Source organism: Lissotriton vulgaris, unplaced genomic scaffold, assembly GCF_964263255.1.
Source record: "Lissotriton vulgaris unplaced genomic scaffold, aLisVul1.2 SCAFFOLD_3702, whole genome shotgun sequence".
Lineage (NCBI taxonomy): Eukaryota > Metazoa > Chordata > Amphibia > Caudata > Salamandridae > Lissotriton > Lissotriton vulgaris.
Genome location: NW_028252849.1, coordinates 113,747 through 137,953, shown reverse-complemented (window position 1 = coordinate 137,953; position 24,207 = coordinate 113,747). Strand labels below are relative to the sequence as shown.

The 24,207-nt window shown below is 46.6% G+C and overlaps 1 pseudogene; it reads left to right on the top strand.

Annotated features, from left to right (window-relative positions):
- Positions 1–24,207, top strand: part of LOC147661237 (phospholipase A2 inhibitor NAI-like) — a 50,132-nt pseudogene that overhangs the window by 12,242 nt on the left and 13,683 nt on the right.

The window sequence follows — 24,207 nt, the reverse complement described above, 5'->3', positions numbered from 1 at the left end:
CTGGCCTACAGTCCCATTGTGGCTTTGATCTTCAGGAGCAGGTAGGGGAGGCGAATACCAGCTGGTCAGTTCCTGCCCACAGAATGAGAAGAGCAGAAAATAGTAAGGCCTGTTTCTTCTCTAGGCACTGCAACCTCGAGTACAAATCAGGATCCTGCACAGGAATTTCCAGATATGTGCATAGAGCAAGGGAGTCCTGGTGCCAGTGTTTTCCCTATAAAATGTGATGTGAGGAGATTAACACCACACTGCAGGCAGCACCATCTTGGATTGGAAGCTGACATGTTTCAAAAGTCAGTTCACAATGGGCCAATTTGCATCACACGCAGTTGAGCGGACGCCGAGCACAGTTGTACGCTATCTTGGATCAGGCATTCTGCTCTATAAGGATGACAGTTTAGAGCTGCATCTTCGATTGGGTGCTCACCGTCATCAAGAGCCATCTTTTATTGGGTTTCCACTTTATACATCTGGAAATCAGGGGCCTCTATTGGGCGTCGAGGGCGCGCATAGCACCGTTTTGAGGGAGCATTGATACTATAGGTCACTGTGAGCACATCCTTTGGTGATCTGGGCAATCTTCTCGTCACGGCTCAGAAATGGACACAGTGACAAAGCTTTGAGGTGACAGTTATCTCTTTGGGTGAGTCTGATAAACTTCACTGGAAGTGAGAACTCAACATCACCGGTAGTTTACACACTTAAGATGTACTCTACTACAACAGTGAAGACCTGGGGTTTCTTGTAAGTCACAGATACAAGCAGTGGTGTGGCACCCATTTGCTTACATACTGTTTCTAGTCTTTCCCTGGGAGGACATTTACACTTTCACCATGTGTGGGTAGCAATTAAGCATTGGCTGAAAATTCGTTCAACTGGCGGATTTTGCAGATTTTCCTGCGATTTCACGATCCGCGAATCTCGCGAAATCGCGGTAAAATCCGAAAATCAGCGGGGACGAATTTTCAGCCAAGCACTTACAGGGTTACAGAAGCAGGTGCAAAAGTTGAAGCAAATTTTTTGTAACCTTTTACAAAAGGGTGACAAAGAAATTAACTTCAACTTGGGCACCTACTGCTGTAAGCCTGTAAGTGCTTCCTGGCACCTCGTTGCCTACTTGCAACTATTCTCTGACCCTGCTCTGACCCTTGAAGCAGGGTCAGAGAATAGTTACAAGTAGGCAATGAGGCACCTGTCACAAAAATTAAACCTCAACAGGAAGCACTGACAGATATAAAAACAAGCATTTGCAATGCGATAGGTCTCGCATTAGGAATGTTTGAGCTTTTGGTCTTGTAAATGACAATTTTTTTATTTATGGGTTGGTTTTGAAAATAGCTAAATTAATAGCTTTGTCATTTACAATGCCAATAGTTGTAACTTTCGCAAATGTGACACCTATAGCATTTGTAATGCAACATGTTTTGTATTTACGTGACTTAGCTGTATTGATATTACAAATTACAATGGCTTTTAATTTTTTTTAAATAATTAATACTTAAATAAAAGTGATTTTAATTTATAATGGCAATAGCTTAAACTTTTGTAAATAACATTTGTGAAGATTATGTTCAGTGTATTTTATTGTGACGAAAATCCAAGAACAGAAGTGAAATATTAACTTCTTTTTGTGACATTTGTAATAAAGTTTGAAACATTGAGAGAACACATTTGAACCAGTTGTTGTTGAATGGTTGTGCAGATTGATGCTGGGGTGGCGCTGAGTGGTGCGGTGGTGGTGCTGAGTGGTGATGTGGTGATGCTGAGTGGTGCTGTGGTGGTGCTGAGTGATACTGGTATGGTGCTGAGTGATGTTGGGGTGTGCTGAGTGGCGCTGTGGTGGTGATGAGTGATGCTGTGGTGGTGCTGAGTGGTGCAGTGGTGGTGCTGAGTGATAATGTGGTGGTGCTGAGTGATGCTGTGGTGGTGCTGAGTGATGCTGTGGTGGCACTGAGTGGTGCTGGGGTGGTGCTGATTGGTGCTGTGGTGGTGCTGAGTGATGCTGTGGTGGTGCTGAGTGATGCTGTGGTGGTGCTGAGTGGTGCTGTGGTGATGCTCAGTGATAATGTGGTGGCGCTGAGTGATGCTGTGGTGGCACTGAGTGATGCTGTGGCAGCGCTGTGTGGTGCTGTGGTGGTACTGAGTGGTGCTGTGGTGGTGCTGAGTGATGCTGTGTTGGTGCTGAGTGGTGCTCTGGTGGTGCTGAGTGGTGCTGTGGTGGTGCTGAGTGATAATGTGGCAGTGCTGAGTGATGCTGTGGTGGTGCTGAGTGATGCTGTGGTGGCACTGAGTGGTGCAGTGGTGGTGCTGAGTGGTGCTGTGGTGGTGTTGAGTGATGCTGTGGTGGTGCTGAGTGATAATGTGGTGGTGCTGAGTGATAATGTGGTGGTGCTGAGTGATGCTGGGGTAGCACTGAGTGATGATGTGGTGATGCAGAGGGCAGAAAGGCACAACAAGCAGTCTAACAAATGGCAGAAGGGCAGAAAAACAAGGGAAAAACGAGTCTACCAGAGGGCAGAAGGGCACAAAAAAACAACCTAACAGAGGAGAGAAGGGCAGAAAAACAAGGGAAAAACGAGTCTAACAGAGGGCAGAAGGGCACAAAAAACGAGTCTAACGGAGCAGAAAGGTACAAAAATGAGTCTAATAGAGGGCAGAAGGACACAACAAACGAGTCTAACAGGGGGCAGAAGGGCAGAAAAACAAGGGAAAAATGAGTCTAACAGAGGGCAGAAGGGCACAAAAAACGAGTCTAACAGGGGGCAGAATGAATCCCGCCCTGCGTGTTTGTCCACGAAGATGCCACCTTCTTGTGCAATACCTCTACTCAACTGGAGTACTTTTTACTGTCTAATCAGTAAGTGCTTCCTCGTTGGCTAAATGCATAGGGGCAGATTTACAATAACTGGTGCATCCCCAAGGATGTGACAGTTATTGTGCGACGTAGCTCCCCCACCCATGGTGTGCCACATTTACAATGCGGCGCACCATGTGGCAAAAATGGCACAGATGTGTCACGCATCTGTGCCGTAAAAGCAGCGCATTGCTGGAGCTGCATCGCGCTTGCGAAGCAGCTCCAGCGGTGCTCTGGGGGGCCCTATTTCCCCAATGCTGCTTCAAGCCTTGTGCTTGCTTCAAGCAGGCGCAGGGTTTTGACGCAGCATTGGCCTTAGAGTGACTGGCGCAGGGCTTTACAACGTGATGCATCTCTCAGAATCGTCACGTTGTTAATACCCAGCACCATGGCGCATCTTTTGTGCTGCTGCTGCGTCACAAAAGGTCTTGGTAGAGGGTGGCAGTGGTGAACCGGAGGGTGGCAGGGGTGAACCAGAGGGTGACAGTGCTGAACCAGAGGGTGGCAGTGCTGAACCAGAGGGTGGCAGGGGTGAACCAAAGGGTGGCAGGGGTGAACCAGAGGGTGGCAGCGATGAACCAGATGGTGGCAGGGGTGAACCTGAGGGTGGCAGTGGTGAACCAGAGGGTGGCATGGGTGAACCAGAGGGTGGCAGTGGTGAACCAGAGAGTGGCAGTGGTGAACCAGAGGGTGGCAGTACTGAACCAGAGGGTGACAGTGGTTAACCAGAGGGTTGCAGTGGTGAACCAGAGGTGCTGTGATGAACCAGAGGGTGGCAGTCGTGAAAGAGAGGGTGGCAGTGGTGAACCAGAGGGTGACAGTGCTGAACCAGAGGGTGGCAGGGGTGAACCAGAGAGTGGCAGCGCTGAACCAGAGGGCGGCAGTGGTGAACCAGAGGGTGGCAGGGGTGAACCAGAGGGTGGCAGGGGTGAACCAGAGGGTGGCAGTGGTGAACCAGAGTGTGGCAGTGATGACCCATAGGCTGGCAGTGGTGAACCAGAAGGTGCTGTGCCCATACACGACCGCATGGGTAACTTCGCCATGCAAGCGGCCCGCGAACACGGAAAAAGCCTGAAGGACTGGGTTGTTTTGGACCCAGCGGTGCCAGGGCACAACACCTGAAACCTTCGTGGGTAACCTGCTCCGGCGTACAAGTCACAGAGACACGGGACACTTCCTCTGACGTCAAAGATTCAAGGTTTATTTTCTGCAGGGAACACAGAAGTCACAGGAAGTACATCGAGTGTAGTTCGGGGAGACTGCTTCAAATTGGTTCTGTGGATCGCTCCTTTTATACAGTTTTTACCCATAGGATAACATGGTACACAAAAGTTTACAACCCGGTTCCCACCATCATCCCCCAGAGGGGTCGCTTTGGTCGCTTTCAAACACATGAGGTCCGGATCATAAGTGCGGAAACATTTGGCGGTTCCCAACTGTAAAAACCCATCTTCCCACCATTAGCAAATTCCAATCAGCAGTAAAGTAGATCGAAAATAGGAACAAAGACAGGTGCAGAGGAAGACGGAGACAGTAGGGGAATCGGAAAGGGTGTAAAAGGGGAGGTATCGGAAAGCACGAGATACAGGCATCAAAGGGACGTGCCTAATGAGATGCACGGCTGAGACAATAAGTCCGTGCGGCAAGATGAGCCTCGAGCGGCGCCACCTGCCTTACAGCAGCAACCCCCTCGTCATAAAGACACTTACAAAGAACATGTGTCTTCCGCAAATATCTTGGGAGTCCCAGGGTCGCGAAGCGGACAGCGTCCGTTCGCTGGCTACTTGAGGGCAAGAAACAAAATGGATGCCGTATCTAAGATGGAACCCGTGGGTACAGATGAAAAACCCACATAACAAACGAACGGTTTAAGTTAGCACAGCGAAACTGCGCACACTTACTAAACTCGTCATTTGCGGTTCATAGATACCAGACTCGACCATATTCGTGCGAGTCGAAAGCACCGCTTACAATTGTCACGGAACCTCAGACGCTCCTTTTGCCCTCATGTAGGCAAGCACTAGTCGGAATCATATTCGATATTCATCAGACCATCGAGATGTTGTTGTAGCATAGCTCTGTCCAACCGAGTCCCCTTGGCAACAGATGGTTGTCTCATACACGTTGTAGCACAGAGGCCACATAAGGCAGGACCACACTGCACACAAAGGCAACACGTGAACAGGAACACTACCACAACTCCGATGATCATCAGAATCTTCCAACCCCAAGTCGACATCAGGCCCCAAAACCATCCAAGTAGCGTCCAATCCCCTACATCCACGTGTATGGATTCAGAGATCTTATGCAGCTTCGAGATGGCTTGATAGACAGTGGGAGCATTATCTGGGATGAAAATGCAGCAGCTCGAATGGATCACTTTACATACCCCACCGCGATCTGCTAAGACGACATCTAAAACCATACGGTTTTGTAACGTCATAAGTCTCTCCGCCTGAAGTTCTGTGGTGATATTACCAAGGGCACTGGCAGTAACATTAGCTGTCGATTCTACCACTCGAGTCAACTGTCTCAGGTTCCTACTATTAACCATAGGTCCCCAAAACGGGAGGAAACCCTTGAAAAAGTCTCCTGCCTCTTGACCGGCAGTATCTTCTTCGCTAATTATGCCTCGTACAACTCTAGTCTTATGATAATCGGCATCTACAGTAAACGTCGGAGGCAACAAATTTGCAATGAAACATGTACCCATAAAGTCTGCGGGCAACCATGTGTATGCACGATCATTACAGATAAAGTATGTACCCTTGGCAGCCAGAAACACAGGGGACGGGGTCATCGGCACAACGTAGGTTTCAGTGCAAGCACTGTCTCCAAATCGGGCTTGCGGACCTTGGCCACGACCCATGAGACACAAATTACCAGTGTGGGGTACGACCCATATTGGAGGCGAGCTTTTAGGCTGCTTTTCACTAGTGAACAAACTGTATTCCCCTCTACTTAGGACCTTATAAGCTCGTACCTCTTCTTCAGGGATAAGAAAAGGATCATGGATCTCATCCTCCATATCCTCTATTGCCATTGATAGCAGCTTCTGATACGAGGTAGGACCAGAGTTGGGGGAGCGTGGTTCTCGATTGGGGTGGAAACCCAGTGCGCTTCGAAACATTGTTTGGAATGCTCGAGCTGACCCTTGGGAACTATACGGTAACACCAGATACGGAATTCCCTTACCCGTAGTATGTGGCATCAACCCACACACCCAACAATTAGTAGTGTTAACCACTAACTGATGCTGGTGGAGGAGCTGAATAAAGGAATTGTTGCGGAATTCTACACGTCTAGCCTGCTCGTGTTCCGGTAACATGTGAAAGGAATGAGGAGAAGCGGTAGTGGTAAGATTAGGGTGAGGAGTAGGAGTAGGGGTAGCAGGTAGGAAGTAGGACATAGTGCAATACACCCCACCCGCCAAAAATGCAGAAGCAGTCAGAAACAACATAAACAATTGAAATATGAAACATTTAGTACGACTGAGTTGCTGCAGCTTGAATCTGTATGCCTGAGCTCCTTCCAAATCATTTAGCTTCGAAAATGCCATTCCCTACGACCGTCCGCAACGTTTCTTGACGCACTTCGTTCTGTGCAGCAATAGTCAATCCCCAGGAGTTCCTAGGAACCGACGGCCTTTAACCTAGCGTCAAGACCCACTGTCCAGAAGGAAGTACGCGCGCGGCCCTACGGCCTTTGATACACAATATGTATATATAGGCACAAAGTCTCTCTGCTGTAAAAATGAAAAAGGTACAAGGAAGAAACTCAATATATATACAAAATTACAGTGATATGAACGTTCAAAATTGATCTCGGGAAAACGGGGATATTGCAGTTATCAATTTCAACAAGACAAGGAAATTTTATTTGTCCTTAGTGTGAGATCGCAAAGAATATCGATGTTTCCCGGGACGTGTCTGCTCGTCGAACAAAGGATCTGTTGAAGAGACAGCGTCCTGCTGATTAATTCGTTGATCTGGTCTTGAGTCTTTTGCTGACAAATGTTCAACAGTGGCTTTCTGCTGCGCTGAGGGTTCTCCAACAAGCTGTGCGTCGCTAAACGGGACAAACGCCGGCAATGTTTCTGTTTCTGTTGACGCAATGCCTTTCCTTACCCACGGGTCTGCCGGCAGAGGAATAGGGACTCGCTTACAATGGGTAGCATGTACCCAATTTTTCCGCCCCTCGAGACGAACGGCAGTCCTCGTGGCCAGTAGTATCTGGTAAGGTCCGGTGAATCGGGGGTCCAGATTATTCTTGCGTGAAAAGTTACGGGTAACCACCCAATCCCCGGGCTGGAGCTGGTGGCCTGGACCCTCCGTCTGCGTTGGCAAAGCGTCGTAAACCTGTTGGTGAATTAACCTCAGTTTAGCAGTCAAGTCATGTAAGTAGTCAATCAACATCGGATACTCAAGATCAGAGAATATTCCTGGCCTAGGAACCCCCCACACATTCGCAGGACGGCCGAACACTATCTCATAGGGACTAAGCCCTATTCGGGAGTGTACAGTCGCCCTAGTTGACAGTAATGCTATAGGCAAAGCATCAGGCCACGAAAGTCCAGTCGTAGCCTGAACCTTCGCTAGCTTTAGTTTAAGGGTACCATTGTAACCCTCAACCAATCCAGCTGACTGGGGATGGTTGGCGCTATGGAATTTTTGATTTATTCCAAGGCCCTTACACACACTCTTCATCACACTTCCAACAAACTCACTTCCGTTATCTGACCACACGACTCTAGGCATTCCATACCGAGGAAAGTATTCCTTCAGTAGGATTTTCGCAGTAGACAAAGCAGTATTATCCTTGAGGGGATAGGCCTCAATCCATCGGGAGAATGCGCAAACCACAACCAAAACGTATTTCAGGTTATTGCATCGCTCCATATGGATGAAGTCCAATTGGATCACCTCAAAGGGATACGAAGGAGGAGCAAAACTGCCAGGGGGAGTTGGGGTTCCTTTGCCAGGATTGTACATTATACACACCATACAATTCTTCACCAGACGTTCAGCACATTTTGTAATTCCATCATTCTTCCACACATGCGACAACAACTTACAAATACCTTTCGCGCTAATATGTGCCAACCCATGTGCCATTGTCACAACGGCCAGTACATACGCATCAGGCAACATCCATCTTTTCTGATCCGACAAATCAATCCAGCAACCATTCGCATCTAACTTTCCCGTACTTTCTTTCCACTTCGTCTTTTCAGTCTCAGTGGCCTCGTTCTGAATTGCTTTCACGCTCTCAACAGTATCTTCACACATACTTGATTCTGTAGGCCACCTAACCGAACTCGTCACATACATTCGAGTGCTAAGGTTCCGGGCAGTCTCCTTAGCAATCTCATCTGCAAACGCGTTACCACGACCAACATCATCCGTCACTTTACGATGCGCACTACACTTAACAATCGCAACTTGTGCAGGCAAAGTCAATGCATCCAAAAGATCGTTCACAAGCTGACCATGCTGTATTTTCGTGCCATGCGACGTCAAGAAACCACGCTCTCGCCACAATCGTCCAAAACTATGCGCTACACCGAAGGCATACTGGCTATCGGTGTACACATTCACACGTTTCCCTTTTGCTAACACACATGCTCTAGTGAGCGCAATCAGCTCTGCAGCTTGGGCAGAATTCTGACTCAATCTTGCAGTTTCAACAACAGTGTTCAATGTTACAACAGCATAAGCAGTAGTCACATCGCCATTCGGCAACTTAAAACATGACCCATCCACATACAAAGTGCCGTCCGGATTTTCCAATGGGGTGTTTTTAAGGTCCACTCGACCCTTTGTTTCCTCTTCCGTCCGCAAGTAACAGTCATGTTCTGTTACTTCATCTGACTCTGCACTAATTGGTAACAAAGTTGCCGGATTTAGGACATTACAACGTTTTATCTGAATGTGGCTTGCCAGAAGCGTCAATTCGTACCCAGATAACCTCGCACTCGTCAAGTGCTGAGTTTTCGTACGATTCAACAGAGTATCGACTGCATGCGGAACCATCACCGTAAGCATATTATCCATGACCAATCCTGCTGATTGTCGGATGGAGACCGCAGCTGCCGCAGTTGCTCTCAAACAACTCGGCAATGCTCTAGCTACTGGGTCTAAGGTCGAGGAAAAATATGCACATGGACGTTGCTTACCACCAAAAGGTTGCGTTAAGACACTCAAAGCACAACCTTCCCTCTCGTGAACATATAACGTGAACGGTTTACTGTAATCAGGGGTACCTAACACAGGGGCCGAACACAATGAATCACGTAATTCAGAAAAACTTTTCTGACATTCTTCCGTCCATGGTAAAGGAGTTGGAACATCCTTGCACGTAAGAGCCACCAATGGTTTCGCTAGTAATGAAAAATTAGGAATCCACTGCCTGCAGTATGATGTGATACCTAGGAAGGCACGCACATCTCTTTGGGTTTTTGGCACAGCCATTCGCGCAATCGCTGCAATTCTCTCTGGGGTCAATCTCCTTCCCTCCTTTGACAATAAGTGACCTAGATAGGTTACTTCTTGACAACAATATTGGAGTTTAGAAGGTGACACCTTGTGATTTAACTCACAGAGATGTTGCAGCAACGACACCGTAGCAATTTTGCAAATGTCCTGAGTATCAGCAGCCACCAATAAGTCATCGACGTATTGGATTAAGGCCGCACCAACCGGCAACCTAAACGCATCCAGTTGACCCTTCAAGGCTTGACTGTAAATCGATGGACTTTCACAGTAGCCCTGAGGAGCGCGTTTGAACCGGAAGCTACGCCCACCGAGAGAGAAACCGAAAAGGTCCCTGCTCTCTTCGGCAATCGGGATGCTGAAAAACGCATTTTTCAAATCAATCACCGAAAACCATGAAGCAGTAGCTGGAATCAGAGTCAGTAGCGCCGTGATGTCAGGCACAACAGGAAATTGAGGAACCACAATTTTATTTACCTCCCGTAAATCGATAACAAAACGATAAACAGGCGGTTTTGTAGGATCAGTACGTTTAAGAATGGGTAGTACAGGGCTGTTGCACACGTTTCCCCGAGTCTCCTCAATAACATCTTTCTCGATCAAATCATAAATGATCGCCAACAAAGCTCGCTCACCATCAAGGGAGATACGGTATTGGGGAATACGTGGCAATCGCACATTCGATTTCAACTGAACAACATAAGGGGAGATATCAAGTAGGCCCACGTCATTTGGACCCGTCGACCACAAAGATGCAGGAAGAGAACTCAATTCCGGTGGAAGCCTATCGAGAGACAAATACATAGGAGAGACAACCCTTTCTCCTAACGTAAGCTTTACACCCGCAGGAGAACAATACAAAGTTGCATACAGACGTTTAAGCAAATCCAGACCCAAAAGATTTTCGCCACAACCAGTGGTCAAAATCAGCGGAGCTTCGAGCTCACGTGGCCCAATTTGAAGGGGCAAAGGGCGAGAAACTGGATTGCTAACGGGGGCGCCAGAGAATCCAACGGATACATTTGTTAAGCCAGACAAAGGTGCGCCAGGGAGTTTCGAATGCATGATAGAACTTTTCGCTGCACCAGTGTCCAACAGAAAAGGCTCAACGACGCCCGATGTAGCAACTGCGACGTAAGGCCCTCTCTGATCAACCGGAACTGATACCACTCCCTCCTTTGGATGAGTTACCACTATTACGTTCGTTTAAAGCGGGACAATTGAATTTAATGTGTCCCTCCTGTCTACAATAAGCACATTGATTATACCCTAACGAGGATCTTTGGAAGGAGGAATCGTTACGCGACTGCGATCGATTCGATTGCGACTGCGATCTATTCTGCTGAGACGCATTCTGATTAGAACGCGGCGGATACGCTTGTTGCAACAACACTTTAGTTTTTAACTCTTTCGTCTTTTTGTCAGCACGGTCATTCTCTTCTTTCTCTCTATTCTCATAATATTGTGCCGTAGCCAATATCTGAGCTGAGGTAGAAACGGCCCATGCACTTTCCGAATTCTTTAATTTATAGCCCAAATCGGGCAACAAGTTCGACACAAATTTGTCCACGAACAACCTCTGTCCACCCTCAGTACCCATATCCTGTCCACTATGATCAATGAATGCTTCCTCGAACCTCGTGAAGAAGTCGGAAACACTCTCATCTTTCTTTTGTTTACAAGCTGACAACTTGTCCCAATTTACCCTCATAGCTGGCATAAGCGTTTTCATTAACGTAATAATTCTTTGAGGGAGAGCAGTAATCAATTGATCGGGTTTAGTAGCAGCTACTTGTCCAGCATCTGCCGCTGTAATGGCAGCCCAATCACCACCTAATTCATTCGTGTGATCTTGGTGACGAATCTTAGCCCATACCGGTTGCGGTACGACGTTGCCAAACAACATGTCGATATCGGCAAGATTCATTACTGTAGCATCTACGAGCTGCGATAATTCCTTATAATACCCAGTAGGATTTTTACGAGGATCGGGCAAAGATTGCTTCACCTGAAGCACTTCCGATCGCTTCCATGGAAGGTGTATCCATACTCTCTCAAAATGTGCCGGTACTGGGTGGCCAGCATTAGTATTATCAGCTGGTACCCAAACCGGTGGAACTTCGCGCATGGGATATTGGCCAGACTCGTCTTGTTTTTCAATATCCTCAACAAACAGTGCATGTGGAATGGGAGCGGGACGAAGGGATAACAACTGCTCAATAGCACGTCGGACATTAGTATCTACTATTAGTCCGGTTGCGAACTGAAGCCGCAGGTTAGACAGGGCGGTCAGCACCTCGTCAGGCGCATTGGCCGCTATCTGATCATGTAGTAACTTGCACATTTCGTCAAACACATATCTCTGAGTTGGTATGTTGAATTGACTAAACGTTTCAAGGACAACTCGGGGTGGATTTCTCTGCGGATTGTCCATCCAACCCATCGCCATATTATATAGCGCAGCGCGTTCCCTGTTACCAGGAAGCTGGCTACGTCTCTGAGGACCATCAGAACCAGCAGACCCAAAAACAGGTCCAAGCGACTGGAAAAAACTTGGTGCAATAGGGGAATTACGACTACGAGTAGATGGAGAGAGATAAGACACAGGACTGACAAGAGAAGGAGTAGAAACAGTAGCAACAACAGGGGTTAACAAAACAGGAGCAGTAGCGGGAGCAGGAGTATGTGGAAGCGGAGGAGCAGTAGGAATAGAAACAGACGAAGGAGCAGGAACAGTCGGAGGAACGGGTGCAAGTTGAGGAACTGGTGGAGGAACAATAGGTGGAAGAACAGGTACGGTAGGGACCACGGGAGCTGCGGTACCCTGTACGTACGGAGGTGGCGACTTCATAAGATAGGACATTAAAGGATCCTCAACTGCCTCTTCCTTCTTATCCGACTCCGTAGGCAAAGCAGGATAACATTTATCTATGGTCATACGCTGTAGTCTCTCAAACACTTCCTTATCCTTATCCTCCTTATCACGCTGAAACTGCTCAGCTTTCTTTACAATGGTAGCAACATTATCTCGCTGACTACGTTTATTTTGTCTGATTTCTTTCTGTCGGGCTTCTTTGCGCCACAACCGAAAGGCATCAAACATGGCCGGCCTTGATTTACGTTCGAACAACTTCATTTCTAGATTATCTAAGATCGACGCCTCGAAGCTACCGTGAGGTGGCCAACGAAGGTCGCCGTCTTTCTTTGTATATTTAATCCAATAATCGTTAAAGGTAATCGGGCCTAGCCCATGTTTGCTATATAAGTCATAAGTAGGAGTTCCAACTGGAGGTATCGGACACGAGTCCTCCAGCAGGGAATCCGCACCACAAGGTCTGAAACAACTAAACAAAGTACTGCGACCAGGCATCTTGCACACTAGCCGAGTTTCACAAACTTCAAGGGTTACGGGATTTACCAAGTCCCAGCAAAGAACAAAACCCTCGGTTTTTGGCGGCTGCAGTCGTCAAACAAATACAACAACAAAGTACGCTAGCAAAGTGTCACCGACAAAAACACTCACACAGCGTGCACAACAAAGACACTCGCTAAAGTGTCAACAACCAAGAACTCTGGGAGCGACCCACAAATACTTAACTCAAAGATCGATGGCGTCACCAGGAAGGCCCGTCTATCGTCTCGCTATACCAAGGTCTACGCCAGGCGCCAGAACAGGTCTACAGTCAGGGCAGCAGTCCGTCGCAGCCGTCAGGAGGCGGGAATCTTCGCGGGAAAAGTCTTCGGGCCACTTATTTCGACAACAGGATCGATGAAGCGGGGTGCACCTTCCCTCGGAGATTTCACACGAAGTTCCTCACGATCGTCGGGCTTGGACCGGTACCACTGATGCAGCCCCACGTTGGGCGCCAACTGAAGGACTGGGTTGTTTTGGACCCAGCGGTGCCAGGGCACAACACCTGAAACCTTCGTGGGTAACCTGCTCCGGCGTACAAGTCACAGAGACACGGGACACTTCCTCTGACGTCAAAGATTCAAGGTTTATTTTCTGCAGGGAACACAGAAGTCACAGGAAGTACATCGAGTGTAGTTCGGGGAGACTGCTTCAAATTGGTTCTGTGGATCGCTCCTTTTATACAGTTTTTACCCATAGGATAACATGGTACACAAAAGTTTACAACCCGGTTCCCACCATCATCCCCCAGAGGGGTCGCTTTGGTCGCTTTCAAACACATGAGGTCCGGATCATAAGTGCGGAAACATTTGGCGGTTCCCAACTGTAAAAACCCATCTTCCCACCATTAGCAAATTCCAATCAGCAGTAAAGTAGATCGAAAATAGGAACAAAGACAGGTGCAGAGGAAGACGGAGACAGTAGGGGAATCGGAAAGGGTGTAAAAGGGGAGGTATCGGAAAGCACGAGATACAGGCATCAAAGGGACGTGCCTAATGAGATGCACGGCTGAGACAATAAGTCCGTGCGGCAAGATGAGCCTCGAGCGGCGCCACCTGCCTTACAGCAGCAACCCCCTCGTCATAAAGACACTTACAAAGAACATGTGTCTTCCGCAAATATCTTGGGAGTCCCAGGGTCGCGAAGCGGACAGCGTCCGTTCGCTGGCTACTTGAGGGCAAGAAACAAAATGGATGCCGTATCTAAGATGGAACCCGTGGGTACAGATGAAAAACCCACATAACAAACGAACGGTTTAAGTTAGCACAGCGAAACTGCGCACACTTACTAAACTCGTCATTTGCGGTTCATAGATACCAGACTCGACCATATTCGTGCGAGTCGAAAGCACCGCTTACAATTGTCACGGAACCTCAAGCCCTGCAAACACACAAAAAACCCAGCGAACACGCAAAAAAACCCACGAACACGCAAAAAACCAAAACTCCGCAAATTCGCACGAATTCGCAGATTTTGCGGATTGCGAATTTGATTTCGCGCGAATTCGCTGATACTTAGAAGCAATCTGTTAGGCTAATTATCTTTGTACTTTGCCATTGTGGAGTTTGCACATCTACTAGGAGTATGCGTATTCCAGTTTCACCCTCTTATTGGAAATGTAGTAGTGCTAAACAAGATGCAATTCAGTATAGTTTTTCCTCCTATTTCCTTGTCATTGCTGGGTAATCCCCTTGTAGAATGGGAACCCTGGTTTGAAGGATTTGAAGCATATCTAGAAGCCATTGAAGGGGAAGTATAGACACAGAAAGAGAAGCTAGCTTTATTGCACCATTCCTTGGGTACTGAAGGGAGGAAAGTAGAAAAACATTTACCATTAGAACTGTGATGGGTGAAGGCGATGCAGTGAGCGAATATGCCTCTGCCATTAGGATGACGACAGGCGGTTTAGGGAAACATGGAATGTCATAATAGAGAGGCATAAGATTTTCATGAGAAAACATTTACCTTGTGTACAGGTGGAGAGTTTCCTAAGCGATCTCAGGGTGCAAGCTGCAATGTGATCAAAAAACGTGTGAGAATGAGATGATAGGGGATCAGTTGGAGGAAAAGAAAAATAATTGGAAAACTCAGGAGAAATTGTTAACTATTGATATTTTACCTTTCGAGAAAGCTGTGGAAATAGCCAGGAGTGAAGAGACAACAGCAGTATACAGGAAACAAATAGCCTTAAAAGCATTTGTGCATGCTGTGGTGATCGAGAATGTGTTGAAAAAAAAATTGTGAGGAAGGTGAAAGGAAAACAGAAAAGTTTTGTAAGTGATCTTAGTGTGCTATCTGCAACATATCATTACATGGAAGAAATGGCTTTACAAACATAAGGGCATGCTGTGGTGACAGCAAATTTGTTTAATAAAGCAGGGAGGAAGGAAAACAGAAAACCTTTGAGTATTACAAATGTGGTGGCAGAATTCCTTTGGGAAATCTCACCTTTTGTCCTGCAGGGGATAAATGTTGCATGAAATGCAACAGAAGGGGGCATTATGGCAGACTTTGTGAATCCAAGGTAGCCAGCATTAGACCTCACCCTAAGACGATTTTCACTATTGAAGTCAATCCTAGTGTTGCGGATTCTGAAGAGGGAAATGTGATGATGGTGAAGAATGATTCTGAGGAGGTATGTCTGACTAAAGGGAGTATAGGTGTTGGTGGTATATTGAGAGTGGATATAGGCTTATTCAAAAGACAATTTTTGGCAAAACAAAATGTCAAAGGTTCCTATTTCAATGATAGCAGAATACAGTTAACTTTTCACTCTACTTGGTGCAGAGTAAGCCTGGGCAGAGTTAGCGGAGTTCTGCATTAAGGTTATGCCGTTCACAGTGATTTTGAGCACCAGGTGTTTGTCCCACACTGTAAAATCATCACAAACTGCACCATGCAAAACGCAACAGAGCGCAGGCTCCTTTCTGCTGCTCCAGAAGATTTACTACTCAAGTAGCAGCTTTCGCAACCTGCCGCAACCACTCGCATTGAGAAATTCAACTGTCAGCATGAAAAAGTTCATAAGGAAGTTGATCTACCTTGCTCTCCAATTAGACCTTGGCGAGCACGAGCAAGGAAAAATCTTGCCAGGAGATGGATTTTCCTTGCCCGCCAACTTGCCATTGATGAGCGCAAACAAGGATGAAAACTAAGCAGATCAGAGTGTTTGGGAGCTCTGCGTCCTCTGCAGAGTGTGGACAACTCCACATACTTCATGTGCATAGTGGTGTTCACCGGCCCATGGTTAGTCCAGAGGAGTGGAAGACATCTGATAATGTCACATTGAGGCAATCTCATGCAAAGCCACTTGCCTATGGGAATGAACCAGTGGACGTTTGGTGTGAATTTGATGGCACTATGAGTTTCAAAGAAAACAGCAAATAGGGCATTACTGATGAATCTAAAGATAGGTCTTGTCTGCTGGAGTGTTTAGAGCAAATTAATTTGGGCCTTATTTTTGATCTGAACAGCCCTGAGCAGACCATGTTGAAGAACGAGTGCATGTCTGTGTGGAAGCATTTCCAGAGGTGTTTAGTGAGAAACTTGGTAGGGTAAACGGCTTTTCCTGATGTTTTATCTGGAATTTTGATGCATGTGTGGTTGTGCATAAACCTAGATATATAGTCCTCACTAAGAGAGAAAAATTGAGACAGGAGTAGGATTCTATGTGTGAATAGAGTATTATCGAGCCCATCAAGGGTTTGGAATGGCTATTGCCAGTGATGTTAACTAGGAAAAGCAATAAGATTCTGAGGAATAAGAGAATATGGGTGGATAGACAATCCCTGTCCAATATCACTGAGATGTTGAGTTCTTTGAAGGGATCTAGGATTTTTGCGTTAAATTTGTCATCAGCATATCACCAGATTACATAGTGAGAGTTGCCATTTGACATCTTTTGTTACCAGTGGTGGAGCAGATAGATTTAAAAATTTGGTTTGGCATCTGCGATTTTCCAGAGAGCTGTTGAGCTGATGATCAAGAGTGTCTCCCACGTATAGTATTTTTAGGACTATACTTTGTTCTTTTGAAGATTTGAAGAGTTGCATGACAAAACGTTGGGAGTAGTATTGACCATTTTGATAAAGAGAGTGGTTACTCTGAGGGCTAGTAAGTGTAGGTAACCAAAGTAATCAGTGGATTATCTTGGTTATAAGATCTTGACCCAAGGTATGGAACCAAAGGAGAATCTTGTTAAAGCAATCAGGGACTTCCCTATACCAGAGACCCAAGATCAATTGCATTTGTTATATAGAATGCTAAAATTCTATGCATATTTCATCCCCAATTGTAGTGAGAAGAAAAATCTTATGAGATCTTGTTGATTGAGAACTTAAATTTGGAATTTGATTTCATCAAAAAGGAGTTGGTGAATGTGATTCCCCTTAAACAGTTTGAAACACATGAAGTGTCAGGTGTGTTGACCAATACAAGTTAACATGGTTTGGAGGTTGTTTTGTTGCAGGTAAGGAAATAAAGAGAACTGGGGATAGCTTTTTCTATGTGTGCCATCTGAGGTTATGAGTCGACCTACTCTGTAGTAGAACGTGAGGTATTGGCTAGCTGGTGAGGCTTGGAACACTTTTGAACGTACTTGTAAGGAACAGATTTTACCTTTCGCATGGTTCATAAACTGTTGCTTAGCTAGTTTACAATTAAGGGGCCAGCAAAGCAACTTCCTGCATTGCCAAAAGGCATTATAGGAAGCAAGAATTTCAGTTTCTATTTGGAATACATACAAGGTGTGAAGAATATTTTCAAAGGTTTCTATGAAGGAGGAGGGGGAGGTAAAAGATATGCTTCCCCTTTACCCGTCACACATACAGGAGTCACAGAGAGCAATGATATTGAAGAAATTTCCTCAAAACATCATCGCAGCTCCCTTGTGATTTGGCAATGGATTTTCAAATCCTGCCTTAATGAAAAAAACACCCAGTCAAACACCCACTCACAGACCCACACAAACTTCGCCAACACACTACCAATGTACTGTCAGTGGACAATATCCTGCACCAGGACTGGCCCTCCAGCCACCTGACAGTACACTGCCAAGGATATCCTGGGCCTGGACCCCGGACATTGACACAGTTGTATCTCCGCCTCCCCATGATCCACCAAAGGACTATTCACCTGCCGATACTGCCACTTCTCCTGTGACAAATAACCCTCCGGCCCACAAGACCAAGACCACCCTATAACCGCTCCACTGTATCCTTCTCAACTCACTCTCACTTTACAAACATGCCACAGAAATCTGGAACACCATCAGCACTCTCTCCATGGTTGTTGACCTCATCACTGAAACACAGCTCAACCCCTCTTCGAAACCTGACATCACCACCACAACTCCAGAAGGCTGTAGAATGATACACCATGACTGCACTAACAAAAGAGGTGGAGTCATCCCGGTCATCTTTAAGAAAACCATCAGATGCCCCATCAGCAATGATATCTCCACACCTCTCATGGAACACCTCAACTTCCTACTACCAACTGACATGAAGATCACAATAAGAGGCACACTAGCCTACAGATCCCCAGGACTAAGAGCATTTTCTGCTACGCCATCCCAAATCTCATCACCTCCCCTCCAAGCAATTGACTTACATCACTAACTCCTACTTAACTTACACATTGATAATCCCAACAGCGCCAACTCCATCGTCCGCCTAGGTGACCTGAACAGCATCTGCCTCAACCAACGGGTGACTGAACCCATGCACAAAGCGGAACACACACTCAACACTTTCTTCACATCCAGCAACAGAATTGAATTAAGCCACACCACAGAACTCACCTGAACTAACCACACCATTGTACACTTCACCCTCTCTGACACATAATCACCTGTAAACCTGAGGCCTCAACAGACTTTGACCAGGCTGTGCAGAATTTTGCCGCCTGGATCATCGACTGTACCAACAGAGTCATCCCGCTGAAACCTACAAAAACCAATAAGAGCCCCAAACATGCCAGCTGGTTCACTTCAAAACTCAGGACCTCGCTGACAGAGCTGCACACTAAACAACCCCAAGCAACTATCACTGGCACATCAATGAAGCCAAGAAAGCAGGCATCAACACCCACATCAACTCTTCCTGCAACCATACAAAGAAACTCTTCAAAATAGTCAAATAATTCTCCAACCTGACAGCCATGGAAAACGCCATCCACCCTTCCCAAGAACTCTCTGACACCCTCTCATACTACTTCCATAGCAAGATCACCAAAATTTTCAATAATTTCAACATCCAACCCGCCATCATCAACCCAGATGAGCTCATCCAACCAGCCAAGACCAGCCAAACCATCACCAACCTGTCACCGCTCACCGTACTGACGACTTCCACCATCATGTTTTTCCATCCACTCTGGGATGACCACCAACCACCTCCACAACCTCACAACGAACCCAATCAGCACAAAACTCACCAGCATCCTCAACAAATCCATCTCCACAGCAAGCTCCCTGGTCAGATGGAAGCATGAAGACATCAAATCCCTCTGAAGGAAAGCCTCCAGTGACCCCAACGATCTCAAAATTGATCTTCCGATCTCCCTGCTTCCCTTCCTGGCCAAAGTTTCTGAGAAAGCCATCAACCAGCATCTCACCAAATTCCTGGAACAAAACCACTTACTAGATGCCTCCAAATCAGGATATTGTGATAACCACAGCAATAAGAATGAACTGATTGCTGCCTCAGATGACAGCAGAACATTCCTCAGCGGTAGAGCAATGGTGGACCTGATCTTCGTTGACCTCTTCGCTGCATTCGACATAGTCTATCCCAGCATCATCAAAGACAAATTCCAAAACATAGGCATACACCAAGATTCCCTCAAGTGGATCACATTCCTCCTTCCAGGTCGCACACTGAGTATCTGACTGCCTCCCTTCACCTCTGCACTCAAAGACATCATATGTGGCATACCACAAGGATCGTCCCACAGCCCCACCCTGTTCAACATCTATAGGACCACCTCGCCGATCTCGTCAGATCCCACGGACTCAACCTAATCTCCTGCGCAGACAACACTCAGCTGATCCTCTCCCCCACCGAGGATGCCATCAATACCAAAACACCAAGACCAACAAGCCTAATGGATGAGAGCCAAGTGCCTCCAACTTAACTCTGACAAAACTGATGTTCTGATCTTCGGGAAGGACACTTCTACATGGACCACAGCCTGTGGAGTGCAGAAATTGAACCCACACCGATGACTACGCATGCAACCTCTGCATCATCCACAACAGCCAACTGATTATGAAATGACAAGTTAGTGCAGTGTGCTCCTCCTGCTACCACGCTCTTAGCATGCTCTGCAAAAGCTTCAAATGGAACCCAACCAACACCAAAAAGACTGGCACTCATGCCTTGTCACCAGCCATACCGGCTACGGCAATGCCCTCTACACTGGCAACTCTATCAAACTCCTCAGACAACGTCAGACCATAAAGGCCACAGTGACCAGACTTATCCAGGACCTCCCCAAATTAGCCCACATTGTCCCCCACTTGAGAGACCTCCACTGGCTCCCCACCTAGGAAATATACTAGTTTAAGATCAACATGCACACCTATAAAGCCCTCCATGACCTTGGACCAGCCATCAATTAAACGTGCAGCAACCCACCAGACACCTACGCTTCTCTTCAATCACCCTCACAGTCACACAACCTCTCCATCTCCCACATCCACAGTGATCGCTGTTTCTTCCCCTACATCACAGCCAAGACCTGGAACAACATTCCCCTCCAGCTCCGTACGCTCCCCTTTGCTGACAGACCTCCGAAAAAGACTCCAGAACCTGGCTCTTCGACTGAGACACAGAGCCCAGATACTCCCGGGGTAACAGTGTTGCGCTTAATAAATGCTGACTGATTGAATGATTGATTCATTTTGATTCTATGTGTAGCATTACGTTTGTGTGCCTTAAAATGCTTTAGAAAAAATAACTTTAAACATAAAAACAATGAGTAGATAAATATGTATTGAGTTTTATTCTGAGAATTATTGAGTTTTGAGTTTCCGACCCATGAAACCTTCTAGAACGAGCCTTGGACTGTTCTCAGAGTGAGGAAGGGCAGCTCAAGGAACTCTCCAAGGACCTCTTGAAGCCACTGGTTTAAGATCCTCAGGCCAAAGAGAGACTCCCCATGTTCAAATAACATTCAGAGAGAATAAACAAATGTTTTACCCTAAAAATTAGATCAATTGAAAATATTAATAATGTGCATCAGTGTTTGAAAATATGCATATAAGAAACCTGCATGAAATTCTAAAATACTGGTAACATCAGATCAGCCATGCATGTCCAGATCGCATCTGGCAGATTAAATCTTTTTGCTAATTGAAAAATATATGTTTTCTAACAGGAAGTAAGAACACTCTAACTGCATTTAAGGATTGTGGTACTCCCTCCAGCAGAACTGCCTGTGGTAAAACCCTCTCCTTCAGGGCATCCATGACTGTGGTTCGGATAAGTAGAACATGCTGCGACTCTGACTACTGCAACGGTGGAGCTATACAGGGTACGTACAGGCTGAGGCTTCGACTACAATAATACTGCAGATATACAGGGTACGTACAGGCTGAGACTCCGATTATCAATATGCTGCAGACATACAGGGTATGTACAGGCTGAGGCTCGGATTACTATAACATTGCAAATATACAGGGTACGTACAAACTGAGACTCCGACTACCATAGCGCTGCATATATACAGGGTACGTACAGGCTGAGACTCTGACTGCCATAACACTGCAGATATACAGGGTACATACAGGCTGAGACTCTGATTATCATAATGCTGCAGACACACAGGGTACCTGCAGTCGGAGACTCTACCTACCATAATGCTGCATACATCATGGTATGTACAGGACGAGACTCCAACTAACATAACACTGTGGATATACAGGGTATGTACAGGCTGAGACGCTGAATGGTTTGAATCAGTAGACCATAGTACAACTCTGACTAAAGTAATGTTGGATATAAATACGGTACGTACAGGCTAAGACTCCGACTGCCATTGCGCTGCAGACATACATGGTACATACAGGCTGAGATTCCGACAACCATAACACTGCAGATATACAGGGTACATACAGGCTGAGACTCTGACTACCATAAAGCTGTGGACACACAAGCTATGTACAAACTGAGACTCTGAATACTATAATACTGTGGACACACAGGGTATGTAGAGGCTGAGACTCATACTACTATAATATTGCAGAGATTCAAGGTACGCACAGTATAAAAATCTGAGTGCCATAACGCTGGTGACATACAGGGTATGTACCGGCTGTGACTGCGAGCACCATAACCCTGCAAATATACAGGGTGCATACAGGCTGAGACTCTGGCTACCATAACACTGCAGACATCGACACTATGTTCAGTGAATCCTACAAAACCCAACAAGAGCTCCAAATAATGCAAGCTGGTACACACCAGAACGCAGGACCACAAAGCGCAACTGCCATCAATTGGAGAAATGATGGCGTGGCACCAAGAGCCTTGTTGACAGAGTAGCTCACAAAACAGTACTCAGCAACTATCACCAGCATATCAAAGAAGCCAAGACAACAGCCATCACAACCTACATCAACTCCGCTGCCAACCACACAAAGAAACTGTTCAAAATAGCCATAGAGAACACCTTCCTCCCCTCCCAAAAACTCTGCAACATCCTCGCGGACTGCTCCCAAAGCAAGGTCAACAACATCTACAATATTTTGAACATTCAACTGACCATACTCAACCCAATGACCTCAATTCACCAGTGAACACCAGCCAAACCATCACCACATGCCCTTACCATCACAGCCAATATGCCTACCATTCACTCCAGAGCTCCCACTGACCACTGCCCCCACCACCTCTACAACCTTGCACTGAACCTAATCAGCACACAACTCACCAGCATACTAAATACCTTCACCCCCACAGCAAACCTATCTGAATAGATGGAAACACGCAGATGTCAGACCCCTCCTAAAGAAAGCCTCCGCTGACCTCAACAACATCAAACATTATTGTCCGATCTCCCTGTGCCCTTACCCACCCAAAGGTCTCAAGAAGCCATTAACCAGTCATCAACCAGCAGTTCACAAATATCCTGGACTAATCTACCAACTGAATGCCATTTTATCAAGATTCCATGCCAACCACAGCACTGAGACCAATTGGAATGCTTCCACAAATGACGTCAGAACACTCCTCGACCATGGAGAACCTGTGGACCTGAATCTAATCAGCCTCTTCGTGGCATTCAAAACAGTCTCCCACAACACTCTCATCAACAGACTCCACAACATAGGCATACAGCAAGACTCCCTCCAGTGGATCCCCATCTTCCTTACAGAACCTACACAGAGCATCTGACTGCTCTCCTTCATCTCCACACCAAAAGACATTATTTGTGTCATACTGCAAGGATCATCCCACTGCCCCACCCTGTTCAACATCTACATGACCCCTCATGGACTCAACATAATCTCATACGCAGACAACATTCAATTGAGTGTCTCACTCACTGAGGACTCCTCCAAAGCCAAAACCAATTACTACAACATCAAGATCAATGTAAACACATGGATGAGAGACAACTGCCTCCAACTAAACTCTGACAAAACTGAAGGAATGATTTTGAGGAAGAATACCTCCACATGGGTCTACAGCTGATGGCATTCAGAACTCGGACCCATGCCCACACTGACCGACCATGCATGCAGCCTCAACATCATCCACGACAGCCAACTGATCATCAAAAGACAAGCCAATGCAGTCATCTCCTCCTGCTGCCACACACTACGCTTGCTCCACAGAATCCTCAGATGAATCCCAACCAAAATCAGAAAGCTCATCACTCTGACCCTCGTCACCAGCCACCTCGACTACAGCTATGCCCTCTACGCACGCATCTCCACCCAGCCCCTCACAAGACTCCAGACCATACAGAATGTTGCAGTCAGACTCATCCAGAACCCCCCCAAGTGAACTTGTATCTTCTCCAACCTGAGAGACCTTCACAGGCCCCCATCTATAAAAAAGACCATTTCAATATCCTCACACACACCTACAATGCCCTCCATGACCTAGGACCGGCCCACCTCAACCATTGACTGAACTTCCACCAAACCGATAGACACCTGCGCTCCTCTCTGCATACACATTCATGGCTCCCGCATCCATCGCAGCCGCAGAGTTGACTGCTTCTTCTACACTGTTGCCAAGACTTGTAACAGCCTCCCCTTCACCCAGCTCCATACAGCCCCCTTACTGGCAGACTTCCGAATGAGACCCAATACCTGGCTCTTTGACAGACACACAGAGCCCAAATTGTACAAATGGTTATAGTGATGCACTTTACAAATTAAATTTAGCTGATTGATTGACTTTATAGATTTTTAAGAGGTATAAACTGCACAGTGCTCG